Genomic DNA, 20593 nt, shown 5'->3' with positions numbered 1-20593 from the left:
AAATGAGTATTCAGAAAGCTAAAACCGAAATAGTTGTGGTAAGTCTACTGATGATTAAGACGCAATGCTTAAAACTGTGGGGGCTCCGAAAAATTTGCTGCCTTGGTCCTCTCGAAAATAACTGACAACAAAAGGGTTTACTTGGGGTTCCGAGTAAAATTTTCAGAAAGAAAATGAAATTATAGATATGAAAACATAGAGATTTCACCATTATTTTGTGAGGATATTTTGATTTGGGATTTGAGTTTTCCCATAAGCGCAAATTCTATGATGACTTACCTCTTTTGATAATGAGAGAATACTTTCGATTAAGGCTAACCGTTAGAGCACTGATTACTCAACATACAGTAGCAGCAAATTGGGGTTTCATGTTGAGAAATTTGACTTAACTTTAGAGTATAAAAATTTATCACTACATGCTTTAAATGCATATTGTTGGGGAAATGATGGCGCACTCGATCAAAATCTCATGGTTTCGTCATCCTAAAATGTCATGGATCCTTGTCTACTTATTCAGGAAGTTGACTCAACTTGACCGAAGAATCCTTGTCAGCAACTAAAAGTTCTTTAGTCCAAAAGGATCTTATAAACCTGGGGTGAATGTTTGTATAACGAGACTAATTTGAGTCGAACTTAGCTAACGGAAAGATTTGTGTCCTATCAAATATACCCTATGATTCATGACTAAAAAAAAATGCATTAGGGAACATATGGGCTACATTTGTGACTGTAATTTAATGATGTCATTTGGCGGTAACCACCCGATCAGAGGGCTCAGGTCTTAATTGTTTTTTTAGGGAGTTGGCTGACTAAGCCACGTGGACAGAGGACACGGATCATGTCCTCACTGTAATCTAAGAGTAAATTTAGTAGTATATATAATGTGACACTGCTCTATATGAGTTTAAATCAATCATAAATTTATTGTTTTCAATAAACTAGTGTGAAGAGTGAACTGATTTTACTTTTCATTTTTTTATGATTTTTAATATTTAATATTTTATAATTTTTATGAATTTTAGAATTTTATTAAATTTTATGAGCATTAAACTTTGTCAACTTTGCATCTTGCCTGCAAAGGATGAGGTTTGGGATTGACACATGTTTGAATTAGAACATTGTCGACTTCGCCCTGCTTGCAGAAAATCGGGTTCATAAATTATATGAATTGAATTTCAAATAGAATTCAATCTAAACATTAAAAGTGAACCCCTCCAGTTGAAATCTTCTATCAACTCAGCCATCATAAGGAAAAAATTATATTCTTCAGTAAAATGATTCATGATTTTTATGGGTGAAACACCCCATTTATTATATGTGACTAATATTCATTCATTAGTCAGACTTGCCGACTTAAATCCTTCCACGGAGAATGATCAAACTAACACTCAATCTCGTCAACTCCAATTACTATTAGGAGGAGAATCAAACTATGCTAGTGGGACTAGCGACTTTGCATATAGGCATAATGACCCAATCAAAAGCGTGCATAATTTGATAGTCATATCTAATTTTGAAAAGATGAATTTTGTAAAGTTTGCAATTTGCAAGTTTTTTAAAGCATAAACAAAACGAGTGCTTTGATAATTTAGCATGCTTTTGAAATAAAATAATTTAATATTCAATTCATTTTAAGCCTCTACAACATTCTTGAACCGTACGACTTACTTAGCTCGAAAAAGTGATGAAAGTTTATGCTTGCTTTTGATAGAGAAACCTAACCATAAGGCATTAATTTAATGTCTTTGTGTTAGATGGGCTTGGTGTTGATTATTGGCCTGATTGGTCTTTCTCAACTTGATGAAAGAAATGACCTAACTTGCATGGATAGACTTTTTAGGCAAATGAGTGCACCTTTAGCCCCTGCCTTCTGCATTGGCAGAATTATTGAAGAAATGCATGTCAGCTACCTAAGCCCTAGGGCTAGTAAAAAGTTAATGGCAAGGTGTCGTCATCCCAGCATTGAGTGCTTAAATGGACTCATTGACGACAAAATTCCTCAGTTGAGCTTCAGTCTTTGTATGAACACTGATGTAGAATCTTTTGTCCTATGCTTAATGCTTTATCGGTCTATGCTTTGTGCTTTGATATCACAATTTGGTGATGCTATTCAATTTGATTGATGTTTCTATAAATAAGAATCATCTCCTTGGATGTTATCTTAATATGTTGACCACTTGAGAAAATTTGATGAATATGGATTACTTAACCTTGTTAACTTGGATTGGCTTGGGTTGGATTTTTATCATTGTTAGACTGATAAATAGAGCAATTCACTATAGCTTTAGCTTTTTCAGTGAAAAAAGAAGCTAACAACTCAACCACACCTTGTCTTGTTGAGTGTGGCCAGTTATAAACAAGCAACAGACTGATATTATCGTATTGAGAAGAAGCGACCCGGTCACATATTTGCTTGTTTAGTCCAATCTTCATTAGAGTCCTAGACTTAAGTAGTAGACTGACAAACGAAGGTACATCACTACGGCCTTAGTTTATTGAGTGAAGAGAGAAGCCAACAACTCAACCACATCTTGACTTATTGAGTTTGGCCTCCATTTGAGTCATAAACTTAAGCAAAAGATAACTTATTGATACTGGATTTAACCCAAACGAAAATAGATAAACAAATGTTATTACTGATAAAGCCAATAGGCTATTACAACTGATAAATTGAAAGGGAAATAACAAGACATAATAATCACTCAACTATGATTGTATGCTGAAGTGAAGATGGGTGGTTATGTAGGGATGGGAGGTGGCAGTTCAGACTGGTAGTGGCAGCAGAGGGGAGGGGGGTGTCAAGCTTATGGTTATGGTGGCAGAACATGACGACATGTTCAGGGCGCCTGGAGTGTTGGATTAGAGGGGGAAAGAGTAGGGTAGAAGTGGGATACCAGAGAATAGTTGTGGATAGAGTAAGCATGTTGGCAGAGACGGCGAAGAAATGGACAGTAAGAACAACTGTCAAAACAAAAAAATTGGGTTGTTTGGCATTGGCAACGACAAAGTGGAAAGGTGGACATCATCACAACAGTGGCAGAGATGAGCAAGGGCATTAGGAATGGTTGGACAGGCAGAGAGGAGGGTTTGGTGGTTGCAAAAAATAGCAGAGCTGCTATCCTTGGGCGGAATATAGCAAGTTTGACAACTGTGATAGTGGAAGGAAGGTTGCGGAGGATGGGACGAGGATAAATGCTTGCACGGAAACGATATATAGTCGGAACATCGCCCGATTCTTGGGTGCAAGTCACCACCTCGAAACGAGATACAGTCAGAGCACCATTCATCCTCGGATACAGCACAAGAAGGAAAAACAAAGATGTCGATAGCTGTCCAGACAAAAACACCAACAAAAATACAACCTAAAAAAGGAAAATATCATATTTAAAGGCTTAAGATAATAAGAGTGGACCCTACTCCAAGTAGGAAAGAAATCCATGTAAATGAAGAGTCGATCGGCCCTCCTGGACCAGTCCCAGCCGTGATCTCTTGCTACATGACGCGGTACTATAGCATGAATCGAAGACGCAGCCCTGTAATGTAGCAAGGAACACGACAAGAGTTTTTGCGGCACACTCCCATATTAGTCTTTTGGAGTTGAGGGAGATTCGACTTTATTCATTAAAGCTACTGGTTCCTTGTAGTAAAGTGTCAGATCGGTCATGTTGAAAGTAATGAGAATGTTTCAATCTACCAGTAACTCAATCCTATTAGCGTAGACATTTCAAAACACATCCTGATAGAATAAGTATTCATCTTCTTTTGGCACAACCAGAACTGAAACTATCTGTGGAAGGGTATCCTCACGAGTTAAGCCTTGAGCCATTAAATCTGAAATTGACTTCTTCCACAACTCGTGCTCGTCTAAATATATATGATAACCAAATATATAAAAAGGAATCAATTATGGGATGAAACCTATGACAACCTGGATCACACTAAAATATAACCACTTAGGAGAAACCTCTTCTTCTCTTAAAGGATATGAATCCCACTGTAAAATGTTATTTCCCCCAAAGATCCCATCGATCTAACCATCTGTCTGTGTATAACGTTGAGCTGAATTTAACACCAAAATAACTCATCATGGTCTTCTAACATGTTGGACCTCCTTCAGTGAGGGCAAACTCGTAAGCTCGGCTATGCATTTGAAATTTCTGAAATACTCTTATCTAAGGTTGGTCCATGACTAGTATCGATTTCTCAAACTCACAACCATTTTGGACATCCATTGCCTGTTCTTCTATTGCTCCTCTCAACACCTATAAAATGATAGTTCAAGGCACAACAATTGCATACTCTACATGGACGCCCATTACCCTAGACTCACTACTTGCTAGAACAGCTATTAACTTAGTTGGAATCTCTTTTCTGGGTTCAGCTAGAATCGATGGCGTCACTTCCTCATTGGTTGGCAGTTGTTACTTTTCATCTATGTCCTCACTTTCTTTAGTGTCTATTGTGTCATTATCTATTTCTACAATTGCTCCTTACTCGGCGAAATAGATCATGGCCTTATTTGAGCAATTTGATGCACTGTGCCTAAACCCATGGCATTTGATGCAATTTTTTCTGGGATAGATTTAGGAATATTGGTTCGCTCCACATATTCTTTACTCTGAATCAGTTTCTCCTTGGGTGGAATTGGCCTAGATGTTTCCCTGGGTGGGTGTACTCTAACTGTAAGATCAAGGGTTGAATCCTGCCTGCAAGATATAGTCTCCCTGTGATGTGGTCTCTCTCTTTTTTAAGTTGGGGTTTGAATATCTAGCTTGCAGTGAGCTGGTAGGTAATGTCACTGCATCTCATGCTTCATCTTGAACCAAGTAGTGATCTTATCTTTTCTCTCACGCTGGCGTAGATGCTTCAAATTTTCTCACAAGAATAATGCAATCTTTTTAAACTTGCCACCAATTAGTTTCACCATTTTATTCGATGGGACTTATTAGCACTCAAAGAGAAGTTTCACGGTCTGAAGCCACTCGATGAACTTGTCCAGATCCAAGTTACCATCAAAATATGTAAAATCCATAATTACTTCAAAGTCTTGGAATCTCAAATATTCCGAGTCAAATCTTTGAGATAGAGGTTCTTCATCCCTAAACTCCGCATGATGGAAGAGATTCACTTCATTCCTTTAATTTAGTTAGTCACAGTTGTGGCTACGGTGACCCACCTGGATTGCTTCCTCTGAAAGGAGGCAAGCCTCTATTGCAATTGGAGGATTTTCAGCACCACAACATCCATAAAAGGTTCTTGGACTTCCTTTTGCGAATTTCTCATAAAACAACATTGTAGTTTTTCTTCCCATTCAGATCATCAACAATTATTCTTTGATGACATGATTAGAGTTTGGGGTATGAGGTGAAAAGTGGAAGCATTGTATGGGGGTGTAGGGTAGGAAAAAAAATTTGGATAGATATAGGGTTAGGTAGTGGGGGAGTTCAATAAACTAAGGACATGACTAGGATTAAGCTACCTCTGATACCAAATGATACCAGAGTTAACCCAAATGATAAAAGGCAAACAAATATTATTACTGATACAGTTAATAGGCTATTGCAATTGACTCATTGAAAGGAAAATAACAACAAACACAACACTCACTCAATTAGGATTGTATGTCAAGGTGAAAGTCGGTTGTTATGCAAGGATGGGAGGTGGCGGTTGGGACTTCCGTAGTGGCAGCATAGGGGAGAGGGTTGGTAAGCTTGCAATTATGGGGAAAAAATAGAACAACAGGTTCTAGGCGGCTAGAGTATTGGATTGGAGGGGGAAAACGGTGGTTGGTTCTTGTAAGGTGGAAGTGGATAGTAGAGAACAGTCGTGGATACAATAGGGGTGTTGGCAGGGATGAAGGAGGGATGGACACAGGGAACGAACGACCAAAATAGCAAAAGTTGGATATTTAGGGTTGGCACCGTCAAGGTGGAAAGGTGGACAACAAGATGACACTGCCGAAGATGAGTAAGCACGACATGAATGGTTCTTGTAAGGAGGAGGGTTTGGTGGTTGTAGACGATAGCAGAGTTTTTGCCCTTGGGTCGACTGCAGCAAGTATGATGACAGATGTAGCGAAAGGGAGGTTGAAGAGGATGGGAATGTTGAGGATAAATACTCATAGGAGAACAAGATACAAACGAAGCACCACCCGGCTCCTAGGAGTGAGTTACCATATCAGAATGAGATACAACCGGAGCACCACTCACCCTCGGATACTACCCTAGAAAAGAAAACAAGGACATTTACAGCTGTTCGGAAAGAAACACAAACAAAGAACTGCCTTAAAACACGAAAACAATATATTTATAGACTTTAGAGTAAATAAAGGTTGACCCCATTCCAAATAGAAGGGAAATTCATGTAAAGGAAGGGCGAGCAACTCTCCAACACCGGTCGAAGCCACAATCTTCCGCTACAGTTTGTGGTACTATAGCAAAGATCACAGGCTAGTCCAGGTTTCTGCGAGAAGTTATCACATCACTTATGCTTCTCCAAATTAACTGGCTGAAACTTATAAATTAAAATAGGTTTTTTCACCCAACATTTGAAATCTGAATGTTTCTAGAGACGAACTACTAATTTTTTAGAAACATCTTGTGCATCTTATTAAAACTTGTTATGCCTCCTTTTAGCCAACTGAATGCAATTTCAGCATTGACAATTGGAGCATCTACTTGAGGATCTCAACTTGAATTTGAGTCTTAAAAGAGGGGGTGCCCACATTTGATGAAAGGGGTTTTTATGGTTAAAGGACTCTGGGATTTCAGCCTTGAACTTGACGTCAACATAAACGTATGCACATTTGCTCTAAATAAAATTGACAACGATCTTTTTCTCATAAGGAAAAATTTGAACATTGATTGAATAAACTTGAGGACTCATCTTGATGCTTGATGTCAGCCCAAATAATTATTGGTAACCTCTTATCTTAATAGCAAAAGAAATTCTGACATTAACTGAACATATTCAAGGATCTCAACTTAGAACATATTTTCGATCCTTATGAGAGGGAAGTTGATATTTCAATTTAATGATGAAATCATGCTCTTCTTGATTATTTATTAAGAAATGCAAATCTTTTTAGTTTAGACAGGATTTGTTGATCTATTGAGAGAAACAAAATACTTAATCGCTTAACTTTTCAGATTGGATAAAGAAAGCTATTGTCATTAGATGAACAAATTGGGGGCTCTTTAACTACAACTGCATTTGGGCTTGTTGAGCGATTGAAGATGTTAGCGACTTGACTATGTTTGAACTTGTTGGTTTATCAACACTCATTTGAGTTCTATACTTGAGCTGTAAACAAACTTGCATTCCTCCTACTTAATTTGTTGAAGTTCTTGAGCTCAAAGGCCTCTCGCTTGACATTTAGAATTGTGGTAAGTCTGAGAAATGAATCTTTGACATGTGTAATTTCCTGGAGTGTAGCATACTTGATGAAAACTTGTTTTCTACTCAATTGATTCATTAAAGCCGTTACATTAATGTGTGGAAAGATGAATTGGGGATCTCTACTTGAACCATGATATCAAACCAAAGTATAAATGAAGAATATATATGGGGATCTCAACTTGACAACCGATGTCAACCCAAGTGAATATATAAATTATGTTTGAGGATCTCCCCCCAAAAATCGAAGTCAATCCAAATTATAAATGAGAATATATATGGGGATCTCATCTAGGAACCTAATTTCAACCAAAATAAAATAAGCAGCCCCTTTATCTTAATAATAAGGAAAACTTTTATGCTAGCGGGACATATTCAAAAATCATGGCTTGAAACACCATGAACCCGAATGAAGAACTTTTAATGACAAGGTTATATTTATTCACCCTTAAACTTGGTATGAAGTTCAAGCTAGTTTCTTCAGTCTTGTGCTTCACACTTCAACAAACTTATTGTCTATATGCTTAATACTTGATCAAATATTATGAAGAAGCTCAAATTGATTCCTTCTTTGAGTGAGAATAGACTCTTTGATTTGGCTTGCTGCCTTCGGTACCAAATGAAAACGCCTCAATATTTAGATCACTTAACTTATTAGGTTGGAAAATCTTAGAAAGAATAACTTCTGTCTACGGATGGAAATAGCGGGCACTCTTTCACTGTGACCATATTTGGGCTTCTTCGATGAGAATAGCTATCAACGACTCTGCCATGATTATGCATATTGAGTCCTACAATCAAAGCTCGTATGTGTCTTGGACTTGTGCTATAAAAGAACTTACGCTTCTCCAACTTGACACGTTGAAACTGACGGCTCAAAATTCTATTGCTTAACTTACAAAATTGTAGCAAGTCTAAGAGATGATCATTTGACTCTTAGCACTGCACTGAGAGTAACTTGCTTGAATATAGGGACATATTTAGTTTCTTGACTGTAGCTTTGACATCGATATGTTAACCCAAATGATATAATATTGAACTCATTTGGGGATCCCATATTAGACAAGGCGTCAACCAAAATGATAGAATATAAAACATATTTGGGGATCTCAGCTTAGGGAATGGTGTCAACTCAAATTGTAAAGAAAGATATATGAGGACCTCGACTTATTACCCGCTGTAGACCGAAATAAAAAAGTAGCTCCATGTTTAAAAAATTGAGACAATTTGTCACTAATTGCTCAGCTTAGGGAATAGTGTCAACTCAAATTGTAAAGAAAGATATATGAGGACCTCGACTTATTACCCGATGTAGACTGAAATAAAAAAGTAGCCCCATGTTTAAAAAATTGGGAGAATTTGTCACTAATTGAGTATAATTGGGGATCTCAACTTGAATTTGATGTCAACCCAAATAAATATATACAAGATATTGTCTCGATAAGAAGGAAAAGCCTAATGCATGTTGAAAATAGTCTTTTGATCTTAAGCTTCGCACTTCAATGAACTTATTGAAAAATGGAGAAGCTCATAAGCTTAATTTGATTCCTTCTTTGAATGAGGATCATCTCTTTGATTTTATCTACCACCTTCAATCAGACGAGAAAATCTCGAGACTTAGATCATTTAACTCATCAGATTGAATAAGCTTTAATAGTATAATGAATGTCATTAGATGGATAAAGGAGGGGCTTTTTTACTGCAGATTTACTTGAGCTTGTTTAGTGAGAATAGTTGTCCGCAACTCAGACATATTTGAGCTTGTTGAGTAAGGCGATTAAGACATGATGAGTCCTTAACTTTAGCGGTAAACAAACATTTGTTTCTCTAACAGAACTTGTTGGAGCTCACGGGCATAAAATTATCTCGCTTGACATCTTGAATTGTAAAAAATTTGAGAGATGAACTACTCAAATTTGAAACGAACTTGAGTGTGGTTCAATAGAGTTTTAGGGTGGTTGAAGTATTGAATTAGAGGGGGAAAAGGGAGGTGGGTTCCTGTAGGGTGAAAGTGGGTAGTTGAGAACTGTCGTGGATACAATAGGAATGTTGGCAAGGATGGGGAGGGATGGATGACAGAAACGACCGACAAAAATAGCAAAAGTGGGATGTTTAGGTTTGGCAATGACAAGGAGGAAAGGTGGACAACAATACGACAACAACGAAGATGAGTAAGGGCAGCATGAATGGTTGTTGCAGAGGTAGGGAGGAGGGTTGGGTAGCAATAGAAGATAGCAGAGCTGCTACTCTTAGGCCGACTGCAGCAAGTATGACGACGACTATAGAGAAAGGGAGGTTGAAGAAGATGGGAATATCGAGGAAAAATACTCCCATGAGATTGAGATACAAACAGAACACCACCCGACCCTTGGGCGTGAATTACCATCTCGGAACGAAATACAGCCAAAGCACCACTCATCCTTGGATATAACCCTAAAAAAGAAAAAAGGGCACCGACGGCTATCCAGGCAGAAATACTAGCAAAGAACTTCCTTAAAACACGAAAAAAACATACTTATAGACTTTAGGGTAAATAGAAGTTGACCTCATTCCAAATAGAAGGGAAATCCATGTAAAGGAAAGGTCGAGCAGCCCTCCTAAACTGGTCCATACCGCAATCTCCCATTACAGTTCGTAGTACTACAGCAAGGATCGCAAGTCTAAGTACTGCAGCAAGAATGCAACAGGGATTTCTCTGGGAAGCTATCACAACACTTATGCTCTAACTTAATTGGCTAAAACTTATATATTACAGTAGGTTTTCTCACCCAACATTTGAAATAAGAATAATATTTTAGAGATGAACTACTAACTTCTTAGAATTGTCAGGTGCATCTTATTAAAGCTTGCTATGCCTCTTTTTAGCCAACTGAATTCAATTTCAGTGTTGGCAATTCGAGCATCAACTTGAGGGTATTGACATGAATTTGATAGTCTTAAAAGAGGGAGCGCCCCCATTTGATGAGAGGGATTTTTATAGTTGAAACACTGCGGGATCTCAACCTTGAACTCAATGTCAACCTGAACGTATACACATTTGCTCTTAATAAAATTGATAACGATCTTTTTCTCAAAAAAGGAAATTTGAACATCAGTTGAATATACTTGAGGTCTCGGCTTGATGATTGATGTCAACCCAAATAGTTATAGTTAACCCCCTATTTTAATAGCAAGAGAAATTCTAACATTAACTGAACTTAGTCAAGGATCTCGACTAAGAACATATTGTCGATCCTTATGAGGAAAGTTGATATTTCAATTTGAAAATGACAACAAGCTTTGCTTGATTATTTATTAAGTGACATGCATCTCTTTAGGTAAGACTAGATTCGTTGATCTACCAAGATAATCTCAATACTCGATCGCTTAACTCTTCAAACTGGATAAGCTTTGGAAAGAGAGCTTTTGTCATTATATGAACAAACTGGGGGATCTTTAATTATAGTAATATTTGGGCTTATTGAGTGATTAGAGGTGTTAGCTACTTGACTATATTTGAGCTTGTTGGTTCCAGCTATCAACACCCGTTTGAGTTCTAGACTTGAGCTGTAAACAAATTTGCATTCCTCCAACTTAATCTGTTCAAGCTCTTAAGCTCAAAGGTCTCTTGCTTGACATCTAGCATTGTGGTAAGTCTAAGAAATGAATCTTTGACTTTTGAAATTGCCTCGAGTGTGGCTTACTTGATGATAAATTGATTTCTACTCAATTGATTGATTATTGCTTTCGCATTGATGTGTTGAATGATGAATTGGGTATCTCCTCTTGAACCACGAAATCAACCCAAATTATAAATGAGGAATATATATGGGGATCTCGGCTTGGCACCCGATGTCAACCCAAGTGACAATATATAAACAATATTTGGGGATCCCAGCCCAAAACTTGATGTCAACCAAATTATAAATGAAGAATATGTAAGGGGATCTCGGCTTCGCACCAAATGTTGACCCAAATAAAATAAGCAACCCCTTTATCTTACTAACAAGGGAAAATCTGTTGCTAGTTGGACATATCCAGAAAACTTGGCTTGAAACACGATAAATCTAGATGAAGAACCTTTAAGAAATAGGTTATATTTATTCATCCTTAAACTTGGTATGAAGTTCAAGCTAGTTACTTCACTCTTGTGCTTCACACTTCAAAAAACTTATTGAAAAAGAGAGGGGCTTCATCAATCTATGCTTAATACTTGATCAAATATTATGAAGAAGCTCAAATTGATTCCTTGTTTGAGTGAGAATCATCTCTTTGATTTTGCTTACTGCCATCGATCAGATAAAAAAGCCTTAATATTTAGATAACTAATCAAGTTGAATAAGCTTACATAAGACAACTTCAATCCACAGAAAGATATAGTTGGGTTTAGGGTTATTAAATCCTACCATCAAAGCCCGCTTGAGTCTTGGACTTATGCTATAAACGAACTTACGCTTCTCCAACTTGACCAATGAAGATCACAAGCTCAAAATTTTATTTCTTAACTTATAAAATTGTGGGAAGTCTAAGAGATGAACATTTGACTCTTAACACTGGCTTTGAGAGTAACTTGCTTGAATATAAGGACATTTTTGCTTAGTTTATTGAATGTAGCTTTGACATCAATATGATGACTAAATGATAGAATATTGAACTCATTTGGGGATTTCACATTAGACACGATGTCAACCAAAATGATAGAACAAAGAACATTATTGGGGATCGCAACATAGAGCATGGTGTCAGCTCAAATTGTAAAGGAAGATAAATGGGGATCTCGCCTCTGCCCGATGTCAATTTAAATAAAATAAGTAGCCCCATATCTAACAAATAGGGAGAATTTGTCGCTAGTTGAATATAATTGGTGATCTCGACTTGAATTCGACTTCAACCCAAATAAAATTATATAAGAGATTGCCTTGATAAGAAAGAAAAGCATAATGCAAGCTTAATATAGCTAGGGATCTCAGACTTATAGCACGATGTCAACCCTAACAAAAATAAAGGACTATTGACAACAAAATCTCACCCTTCTGCTTGATATGAAGATTAAGCTAGCTTTTTTGATCTTAAGATTCACACTTTAATGAACTTATTGAAAAAGGGAGAAGCTCATAAGCTTAATTTGATTCCTTCATTGAATGAGGATCATCTTTTTGATTTTATCTACCACCTTGAATCAGGTAAGAGAATCTCAATACTTAGACCACTTCACTCATCAAATTAAATAAGCTTTAGCATAACATGTGTCATTAGATGGATTATGCAGGGGCTCTTTTATTGTGGGCATATGTGACCTTTTTGAGTGAGGAGAGTTGTCCGCGACTCGGTCATATTTGGGCATGTTAAGTTCGACCATCATGACCTATTGAGTCCTTGACTTTAGTTGTAGACAAACTTTTGCTTCTCTATCTGAAATTGTTGAAGCTCACAGGCTTATCTCGCTTTACTTCTTCAATTGTAGATAATTTGAGAGATGAACCTCTCATTTTTTAAACAAAGTTGAGTGTGATCATCTTGAAAATAGATCCAATTAATCGTAGCTACTGGAATATAGCTTTGGCACTAATGAGTTAACCAATCAATTGAGGATCTCACATTGATCAAGATATCAACTAGTTAAATATGTTTGGAGATCTCGGCTTACCGCCCAATGTCAACCCAAATAATAATGAATCATCTATCTTGCAAGGAGAAATTTTTTGATAAGCATCTTCGAAAAATTTAGCTTAAAATGTGAAGCCAACCAACATAAAACAAAAAAAATGCCCCTTATAACAGAGGGATTTTCAAGTGAGCAATAACTAGATTTGGAACATTAGAAAGCCATCTGTCTTATAACATAAGTTTTAATTATGATTGTGTATATTTACATATCTCAGCTTAAAGCTTGATATCAACTTATATAAAAAAAGAAGCCCCCTATCGGATAGGGAGAACTCCAGCGGTATGGACATGTTTGGAAACTTCAGCTTGAAGCTCCATATCAAGGAATTTAAGCATGGAGCCACTCTTGATGGAATTAAACAACGACGGATTGCTGAGAGCATAAATCAAATGTCACGCCTTCATTCTTTTTAACACAACTTTCTTCCTCATGAGGATTCAATCTCCAAATTTGTTTATTCTTTCGTTGGGACCATTCGATGATGAATTTCTAAACACATGGTCTAAGTATCATGTCTCAATGTTCATCAAACAAGATTTCATTAAATCTGTTCCGAGTTACCACAACATATGGTAACCCTGCACATAGCTGGAACTTTCTTAGATGTGTTTATTGAAATGCACAGCTAGTGGATACTTTAATAGCCTGAAGCCTTCCCGCTCTAAATAAATATAATAATAGCCATAGCTTTAGCAATGTGAATCTCTATACTATCATGCTGGATAATAGCCATGAATAGTGAGATTCCCTAAAAGTGATTATTTATATTTTTTTCAGCCGGAATTTTAAAAATAATTTTATTTAATACATATAATTTTGATTTTTGAGAAATAGTATTTTAATTTTAGAAAATATGAGACCAAACAGATCCCATATGTTTTATAGTCTAGATAATCAAGCACCCCCTTCAAGCAAAAATACTCATCCCAAGAGATAGGCATGTTACATGACGAAGGGGCTCGATATATAAAATACAGAATTTATGACTTCCGTTTGATTTACGAATATTTTTATGTATGACCGACAAGTTCCCCTACATAATCAAAGAATTAGATATGGTTTATTTTACCTGGGCTCCAAGTTTCCTATAGGAGCAAACACCTATAGTTCATTACATCTTAGGCAACCGAAATCACCTAAGAAGGCTCTCGATTAAGATCAGTGGTTCTGTCTTCAAGAATTCAATATTTGGGTTTTCAAGGCTAGATGTAGGAAAGTCAAATGAGAACGGCTCAAATCGGAACAGTTATTTTCAGAAATCAAAGAAGTGAAAGTGGATGTCACGGATCCGAGGAAAATATCATTGGCTTCCCAAACTATCATACTGTTGGGTTTTACGTCTTTGAAATGATTTAATTTAGTATTTCAATCCTGCAATTTATTTTTAGAATTTATGAATTACATTCGCACGACATCTGATCGTGCAAATAGCCTAGAAAGATAGGAGGATTTACGCTGTACCGAACGATAACCTCGGAATCCTAAAAGAGTTATGGCTTATATTGCACAATATGGTTGTTTAAAAGCCTAAAAGACAAGAAGATGATTTATGTCACGTCAAGCAAACCACCACAAAATCCTAAAGGTTATGTTATTTAAATCTAAGGAATGTTTGACTGATGTAGATTTGTTTTGTTGTCATAGATTTTCATCCTCCGTCTGTTGCATCTTCGTTGTGCTATCCACGAAAGCTTGCTCCATGCTCCATGTAGTAGCAGTTTTTGTTTAGTGTTTTATAGTGATCCACCCTAGACTATTGTTCTCTATCCTGAAGATCTTGTAATTAATTTAAAGCATGCATGAACAAGATATGTCATAAGGAAGTGTAGTAAAGGCGGTAAAATGTAGTAAGTATAAAATAAACCTCTGTACCTCGCGCTCCTTGCCACTGCAGCAAAAGTTAGTATTGCATATAGAAGCAACGAGTACAACAGAGAGTTTGACAGGCAGGGCAATCATGCATTTCTTTAAAAGAATAAGTAGCAATGTATCACACAGAAAATTTGAAGAAAATCATGAATGACCCACGAAAACTCAAAGAAAATCGTAAGAAACACATGGAAAGCCTGAAGAAAAAACAAGCTATCACGGAAAACTCAAAAAAAATTTGTATGAAATGCATGGAAAATCGAAGAAAACCATAAGCATTCAGGTCGGAGTAGCTCAACTCAATTATTCCCGAATGACTCCGAAGACAACCTGCAGTCATCCACGTACATAAAACCCGACATTCAACTAGAAATTTCGAACAAGATAATCTTAGAAGGGCAATTCTAAACCCAGTACAGGTAACTGATAAATAGACATTTAAATTGTATCATTCAAAGTTTACAGTTTGTCGTGCATTTAAAAGTAGAATTTCATTTAGCAATCAAAAGTATTTGTTTTGTAAGAGATGTATTTTTGTTTGTTTTATCTTTATAAGTTTTGAAAATATCGTCCACACGTCAATCACACTGTCGGGCTAGAATCGCCAACATCCTAAGAAAATAAGGGTCCTCGTTATTCTAGTGTCGGTGAGTAATATTTTCTTCCTACACTCTTACCAGGTCACTAGGTCAGGTCCCGATGTCATAGGATGCAATATTATTCTGCTTTCGCAACCCCACACCCCAAACCGTGCAATTTACAGCCTGCTCAATGGCACCTATACTTATATACTATGCACACTTATACCTAAATCTAAGCAGCACTAATTGAATCATCCGGCAAGAAAGAAAAGAAGAGAAAAAGAGAGAGAGGAGGGATTGATCCATTTAAAATAGAAAAGAAGTAAAGGATGGATCGACCCTCAAAACCGCATTTAAAACCACTTCAAATATCCAATGATATGAATTCAAAAAACTCTTTTGAAATTTCTAATATCACAACACTCTAAAATACAACATTTAAACCTTTTCCCAATGTTGGAAGCACCAAATAGTTTTTATGTAAGGGCGGCAGAGAGAAGGGGAAAGAGGGGAAGCTCACCACAACGAGGAGGATTCAACGGCTCAAAGGTAAAGGGACCGCAAGGCAAGCCTCCCAACAACCCTCAAAACACATGCAAAAAGGTCAGCCAACAACTTCAAAATCGAAGCCAAATAGACTTCCCAAATGATCATAAAAGTCGACATCAAGGACGCACACGCGCGGTCTGTTTTGTCATCCGGGTCTGTTAGGACAAATGTGTCGACAATTAGGTCAAGAACGCGTCAAGTTTAGTTTTGGAACGTAATTGGTCATTTTAATAGTTGATTTTAATATTAACTATTTGTGGAGTGTACATAAGCGTAAGCAGCGTGAATTGTGGTGTTTATGTGTACAAATATGTAAATTATAGTGCTCGTGAATGTCGAAGTCATGAAAGGTTTCCTTAGGGTTCGAGATCCTATTGGGAACTCTCTCCGAGTCTCCACATGGTGGTCTTGAACTACTCAATCAAATGATGATGGTCCGTGAACATAACCACTCGATCCCGAGCGAGACCCCACAAGAGAATCAGGAAGTGACTTGAATTTCTATGATGGGTGGGTCCCAACTCTAGTCCTCTAAGAAAGTCAAACAGGAAATCTTAGGCTAGATCCTAGGCTCTATGAAGAGGAAGGAAAAACCTAACAAAAATGAGGTGAACAATTTTCAAGATACTACCTTTCATGGTGCCAACCAATGTAACAATTACTATTAGAAATATTCTCCTTAAGAACCAAATCTTGAAAGATATTTGAAGTTGAACACCATATGTCAATCTTTAGCTCATCAATAAGAAATTTGGCCACCATTAAGAGTGATCTTCAAACTTAGTTGGCTCTCTATCAGGATCTTTTGGTGGCAGTAACTTAGAAATTAAAGTACAATAACCTTATGCTCACCTTCCAGAGCTTGTCTTTATATTAAGAGATTTTAGTAGTATATTCCAAGATTAAGATCTAGAGATTATGCATCAAAAAATCTTTTGTCCGGTGATAATTTTCTTCATGAGTGATACTTTTTTTTAAGTGCAGGCTAAAATGCATGAGAGATATTTTCGCAAGCTGAGGCTTTTTACTGTTGCTCTGAATAAATACATCAAATGAACCTAGCATTAGTGATGGGAAAGTTTACATTATCAAGCTAGATAGTGGTCATGAATAGTGGGATTTCTTGGCAGATATTATTCTTAAATTTAAAGAATAAAAGAGCTCCCTGGGGTGTCAACCACATGTAATAATTTCTAATAGAATTATCTTCTACCAAAATACAGTCTTGATAGATTTATTTTCATCGACTCTTTCTAAAAGACTCTTTGTATTGTGTGATAGAAAAGTACCGCTTAGACTTAAAGGAAAATTTTATGAGACGGTGGTGAGACCTATAATGCTTTAGCCTTTAAAAGAGAAACATAAAAAAAAAGTTAAAGAGTTGCTGAGATGAGAATTGTTAGGTGGATGAGCGGCTTGACACTCAGAGACTATGCAAAACATATCTGTGAAAGGGTTAGTGTAGCTCCACTGGCAAACAAGATTTCAGAGTCATCTTAGATGAATTGGCACATTAAACGTCGACCATCTGAGTAGATGTTTTAGATTCAACCTATGTTAAGAAAAGTAGAAATAAACCTATCGAGTCTTGGGCATAATATATAAAAATGATTTTCATCTATTAAAATTAAATGAAAATAGGACACTCAATAGAACACAAAGGAGAAAAATGATTCAATTAGCCAACCCCACTTAGTGGGATAAAGTCTTATTATTATTGTATTGTTGACTCATTTGAAGTTTAACACCATATGTGTATACTTCAAATTGTCAACCAAAAGTTGTCATGAGACAGCGATATTCAAATGTGTTTGTATTTCTTTTGGAATCATTCAACAGTTCATTCTTGGATTAATATTCAATGATCATGCCCCAATGCTCACCGGACAGATTTTATCTTTCTGTTGGAACCTTTCAGTAGCAGTTTTCTGGATTGAGATTGTTAGGCATTGCTCTAATGTTCACTGGATAGAATTTCTTTTTGCTAGGACCTTTCAGCAGTAAATTTCCTGATTGAGAATGTTGGTTCATGCCCTGATGCTCATCAAATAGAGTTCATCATTATGTTGTGACCCTTAGAAAGCAATTTCTCATATTTAGATCTAAGGGTGGCTCTCAAATGTTCAACATACAAAATTTATCGTTATGTTGGAACCTTTTGGTTGTAGATTCCTCAATTGAATCCATGGGTTATACCCCGATCCCCACAAGAGAAATTTTAACTTTCTGTTGGGACTTTTCGATAGCAGACTATTGAATAGAGACTCATGTGTCATAGTCTGTTGTTCTTCAGCCAGATTCTGCCATTCTGTTGTGACATTTCAACAGTAGGTTCTAGAATTGAAATTCAAAAATCATATCCTAGTGTTCACCACATAGAATTTGTCATTATGTTGGGACATTTTGGCAGCAAATTCCTGTATTGAAATTCATATGTTATCTCGGGTGTGTTATCACAGGAATTTGTTGTCGTAAAAGAGGTTGCGGATTCGGTGACTACTTTAGGAACAGGTTGAAATTTTGCAAGTATTAAATAGTATCAGTTTTTTCATTTTTATAAAATTATTACTAATAGAGATGGGCCACGCGTCAAACACTTTGCCTAATTTGCATAAAACTTTTGAAATTCGTGTGTTAATCTCTCGAAGCAGAAATTTCTATTTGATTTTGGGAGCGAGTTGGCAAATTCACTACAAACTGTGTTCCTGCTTGTGGGTAGGTTATGCAATTCTTTACATGTTATTTAAGTTTATTGTCAAGTAATTGCATTTATCACAGATTGTGTATTCAATTTTTTTTTTTAATTTTATAATTTGTTTCCTCATTTTGATTAGTTTGACTTTTTTTAAGACCCTTTCTCAATCAAAATTTTAGCAATACTCTGATGTCCCCTCCCCTGATGAGGTAAGATGAGCAGTTGTCCTTTCTAACACGTCGAAAAAGACATGCATGATAGGTGTTGTAAGATACCTCGACAGTAGAATATTTTAATCCACCATGCTAAAAGCATGTATAGGCCTTCAAGTATCTGTGAAAAACATAACGAAGTTTTCCGCCGAGGCGGAACACCCCAAAAGGGTACTTACAGAATTGGCCTTCCAGCACTTGTATACATATCCAAAACAAGAATTTCCCGTCGAGCTGGAAAACCCCAAATGGAAACTTAAAGCAAGATTTCCCTGCCGACGTGTAACACCTCGAATAGGTACTTAAGTTTCCCTGCTTTAGATTTAGTGCGAGGTCGACAAATTTGAGATGAAGAACCTATATATATATATATATAGATGAGGAAAGTGGAAAGAAAGAGCTAGAGGGTATGGATAGCTGTAATTGACTGAATGGAGTTGGAATTTACTGATGGCTATAATGTTATGGAGGAGAACCTGCTGCTTAGAGAGGGTCGAGTGAGGGTGTGGCTGGCTAGGAGGCAGCAGATTGAAGAAGAATGTGATTGGGTTTCTCGCCGAATGATGAGATGAGGCTGAGATGGTAGCAGCTGCTTACAGGTTAGACGATGCTAGGGAGATCTACAGTGAGGTGGTTCTGTGGAAGACGAGATTTCGACAGGGAGAGGCAGTGTGATTCTTCACGCGAGGAAGAAAAGCGGAACTTGAATTGATTGTTGACAGGAAGTTCGCAGGTGGCAGCGTAAGGCTGTGAGCGGAGGAGTTGAACGACGGAGTGGGTGCAAGGGAGCTTTGTATTGATTGTCACAAGCTCATCGATGGCAGATGCGGGGAGGGATGTGAAGGAGAAGTGAGGAGGGGAGCTGGAGTGGGTTATCGAAGGAGGGAGTGGGAGATGGGCAGTGTCAGGAAACGAAAACGGGAGAGAATGCGGAGGAGAATTTAAGGAGATGATAATAGAAGAGAGGGAAGGCTGTTACATTTATTTAATATATATATATTTTTTTAATTCTTCCCCAGAATAGGACGAGTAATACAAAATAGGGTAGTGAAGAAATGGGAAGTGCATATTGCCCGTCAAATTTTGTCATTGTGCACCTCAGAATGTTTGTCGCTGGACTCGATTTGCATTTTGCACCCGCAAAATGCATCATTCAAGCTCTTCAACATCCTCTGTATATTTTCAACCTCACACACAGGTAAATTTCATGTCATGTATACGTTATGCAGGTAAATTTCTTGTAAATAATCATCATGTATATGTTTTGACGTCCATCATCTCGCAAGTGGGCAAATATTTAGACAATCTCGACGACAATCGAAGTAACTTAGACTCAAGAGTATATTATTCTTTGCTTGTTGCATCCATCGTCGTGCCCAAGTAAGCTTGAGATGTGCATGGAGGTCAACACAAGCCAAACTAAAAGAAAAAGAGATCAAATAAATTTAAATGTAACTAACTGTATGCAATTCCGATTGTAGAGAAAAATTGCATGCAGCTTTTTTTCAAATGAGTGACATAGAAAACAACATATATTACTAGTAGCCATGACATGAGAAGTAAAAACTGCACATTTTGAAATTAACCTAACACTAAATTTATGAGAATCATTGAAGAAGTGAAAAAAAAACGGGAATGATGCAAG

At 37.0% G+C, this 20593-nt stretch overlaps 1 protein-coding gene across 4 annotated transcripts in view; it reads right to left on the bottom strand.

The window, feature by feature from the left end:
- Positions 1-20593, bottom strand: part of LOC110029342 (probable acyl-[acyl-carrier-protein]--UDP-N-acetylglucosamine O-acyltransferase, mitochondrial) — an 83314-nt gene that overhangs the window by 3498 nt on the left and 59223 nt on the right. The window lies entirely within an intron of this gene.

Source organism: Phalaenopsis equestris, unplaced genomic scaffold (assembly GCF_001263595.1).
Source record: "Phalaenopsis equestris unplaced genomic scaffold, ASM126359v1 Scaffold000565, whole genome shotgun sequence".
Lineage (NCBI taxonomy): Eukaryota > Viridiplantae > Streptophyta > Magnoliopsida > Asparagales > Orchidaceae > Phalaenopsis > Phalaenopsis equestris.
Note: the sequence above shows the minus strand (reverse complement) of the source record. Positions and strands in the feature narration are given on the sequence as shown.